Source organism: Melanotaenia boesemani, chromosome 13 (assembly GCF_017639745.1).
Source record: "Melanotaenia boesemani isolate fMelBoe1 chromosome 13, fMelBoe1.pri, whole genome shotgun sequence".
Classification (NCBI taxonomy): Eukaryota; Metazoa; Chordata; class Actinopteri; order Atheriniformes; family Melanotaeniidae; genus Melanotaenia; species Melanotaenia boesemani.
Window position 1 is genome coordinate 1,836,773 of NC_055694.1, and position 3,303 is coordinate 1,840,075.

Consider the following 3,303-nt stretch of genomic DNA (forward strand, 5'->3'; position numbering starts at 1 on the left):
TCGCCATGGACCATCTCAATGTTCCAGCTGAGGATTGGGCCAATGTCATTTGGTCAGATGAAAGCAAAATTGAACTTTTTGGCATGAACACCACTCGCCATGTTTGGAGGATAAATAATACTGCATTGCATCCACAAAATACGATACCCACGGTTAAATATAGTGGTAGTAACATCATTCTTTGGGGCTGCTTCTCTTCAAAGGGGACAGGACGGTTTGTCTTTAATGAGGACAGGATGAACGGAGCTATGTATCAACAGATTTTGACCAGAAACCTCCTTCCATCACCGAGAGCTTTAGGTATGGAACCTAACTGGGTCTTCCAGCATGATAATGATCCCAAACACACAGCCCAGGCAACAAAGGACTGGCTCCGTAAGAAGAATTTCAAGGTTCTCGAGTGGCCTAGTCAGTCTCCAGATTTGAACCCAATTGAAAATCTTTGGAAGGAGTTAAAAGCCTGTATTGCCCCGTATCTTTACAGCTGTAAAGCAGATCTGCTTGGAGGAGTGGACAAAGATTCCAACTACCATGCGAAAACCTGGACAAAAACTACCGCGACCGGCTATGCGTTTGCCAGGAAGGGCTTCATGGCCGCCACCTTTACAGCGACCCCCCGCATCTTCTCTCCTGGCGCACTTGACCTCTCTTGACCCTCTCTGCTCCGGGGAAGAGAGGGGACCCCAGAGGGACCCCACCAACCCCGTGGTGCAATGAAGGTGAAGATGAAGGCCGGCACGCGCTGGCCCATGTGGGATCCCTGGCCCCTCCGCGGCACGTGGGCACACCACCAGCCAGTCTCACCCACACTGCTGGGGATGTGGAGCATGAGCCCATGCAACAGGACCCGAAAGATGGTGAACTATGCCTGGGCAGGTTGAAGCCAGAGGAAACTCTGGTGGAGGCCTGCAGCAGCCCTGACGTGCAAATCAGTTGTCCGACCCGGGTTATAAGGGCAAAAGACGAATCAAACCATCTAGTTGCTGGTTCCCTCCAAAGTTTCCCTCAGGACAGCAGGCGCTCAGAGTCTCACAGTTCCATCTGGTAAAGCGAATGATGAGAGGTCTTGGGGCTGAAGCGATCTCAACCTATTCTCAAACTTTAAATGGGTAAGAAGCCCTGCTCGTGGGCTTGGAGCCGTACATGTAATGTGAGCCACCTAATGAGCCACTTTTGGTAAGCAGAACTGGCACTGCGGAATGAACTGAATGCTGGGTTAAGGCGCTGATGCCGATGCCCGTCAGACCCCAGAAAAGGTGTTGGTTGACATAGACAGCAGGATGGTGGCCATGGAAGTTGGAACCCACTAAGGAGTGTGTAACTCACCTGCCGAATCAACTAGCCCTGAAAAGGGATGGCGCTGGAGCAGGCAATGGGAGCTGCGAGGGCTAGGCTGCAACGAGTAGGAGGGCCGCCGCGGTGAGCCCGGAAGCCTATGAGGCGACTCAGAGTGGAGCCACCGCAGGTGCAGATCTTGGTGGTAGCAGCAAATATTCAAAGAGAGCCTTGAAGGCCGAAGTGGAGAAGGGTTCCATGTGAAAAGCAGTTGAACATGGGTCAGTCAGTCATAAGTAATGGACGAACGCCATTCGGAAGAGCAGGGCAATGGCCTCTAGATCCCCAAACCTGGAGTGGCGGAAAGAGGCACCGCGAGGCATCCAATGCGGTAACGTAAACGAACCCGGAGCAGCAGGTAGGTGCCCCAGGGAGAGTTCTCTATTATTTGTGAAGGGCAGGGTGCCCTGGAATGGGTTCACCCCGAGATAGGGGCCTGTGCCCTGGAAAGCATTGCAGTTCCCGTGGTGTCCGGTGATCTCTTGCTGGCCTTTGAAAATCCAGCAGAGAAGGTGTAAATCTCGCACCAGGCCGTATCCATATCTGCAGCAGCTCTCCAAGGTGAACAGCCTCTGGCATGTTGGATCAAGGGGGGATAGGATGAGAAGCTCAGTGATCTGGGAGGGGCTCAGAGTAGAGTCACTGTTCCTCTGCATCGAGAGGAGCTAGATGAGGTGGCTCGGGCATCTGGTCAGAATGTCTACTTGACGCCTCCTTGTTGAGGTTTTCCGGGCAAATCCCACCGGAAAGAAGTTCCAGGAAAGACCCAGGACATGCTAGATGGACAACATCTCTCGGCTGGCCTGGAAACGTCTCGGGATTCCCCCCCGGATTAGCTGGTGAATGTGGCCGGGGAGAAGGAAGTCTGGTTTTCCCTGCTTAGGCAGTTGCTCTCTTGACCTAACTTATAAATGGTGGATAATTGATGGATGGATGGCTCGAACCTGTTAGCTTAGTTAAATCCAGGTGGGACTTGTTTCCTGGCCAGGCAGTATACAGCCATGCTGACAATCTTCTCGGATATTTCCAATAAAATAATGAATCATGGTGATAAACTCTCTTGTTATAGCAGAAATCACGTCACAAAATAATCTAAACATGAAGTAAAAAGTTGTGGTGGGGTCCGTGTGTGCCTGGGGTCTGGGCCTGCCCGGATGTGCTGCCGTGGTGTGGGTTGGTGCATGCCCTGGGGTCTGGTTGACGCCCTGGGACCCAGGCTATGGCCCGGGGGCAGGGGGGGTGTAGGGGTTTGAAGGAGGGCTGAGTGGGATTCGGGGGATTATAGGGGGAGGTGCTGGGGTGTGAGACAGGGATGCTTGTATGTTGTGTGTGTGTGTCTATACTTTGGATGATGTTTGTATGGATGTGGGGGTATGTTTGTGTGCGTGTGTATGCATGCGTTAGGATGAGTGGGGGTGTGTCTGGGGAGTGAGAGTGGGAGGGTTGGATGCTGTGTGAGTGTTTATATTGTGTGGGTGGGGCTGAGAGGGCATATATGAGTTAGGATGAGCGGGAGTGTGCAAGGAAATAGGTGTGTGCATGTGTTTCTGTGTGTCGTTGGGGCGGGTTAACTGCACTTGTGGGGGGGTATGGGCGGGCCTGGGGGTGGTGGGCCGTGGGTCTGCCGCTGTCCCCATCCTCTCATTCCCCGTTAGGGGTGTGGGAGGGTGGGTACTTTCTGGGGTTGTTGACGGCTCACTGACTGTGGTCCCTGAATGGCCCGGTCGTGGGGGGGCAGCCTCTCCTGGCCTGTCTTGCCCTGGGGGCCTCCTGGGGAGCGGGGGTGCCTAATGCCACTAGAGGCTCATCATCCAGAGGGAAGTTTGCTTCCCTCTGGACGTACATCCCCGGACCCCTCTTACTTCCCGCTCTCTCTGTCTCACACACACACATCACCCTGCAGGAATTATCCAATAGGAGGCTCCGACCTGTTAGCTTAGTTAAATCCAGGTGGACTTCTTTCCTGGA

The 3,303-nt window shown here is 53.6% G+C and overlaps 1 long non-coding RNA gene across 1 annotated transcript in view; it reads right to left on the bottom strand.

Moving 5' to 3' along the window:
- The window catches only part of LOC121651629, an 18,033-nt gene extending 16,991 nt beyond the window's left edge, over positions 1-1,042 (bottom strand). Inside the window, exon 1 of the long non-coding RNA XR_006012456.1 lies at positions 974-1,042. This is a non-coding gene — a long non-coding RNA (uncharacterized LOC121651629). The remainder of the gene's footprint in view (positions 1-973) is intronic.
- Between the last annotated feature and the right edge of the window lie 2,261 nt (positions 1,043-3,303).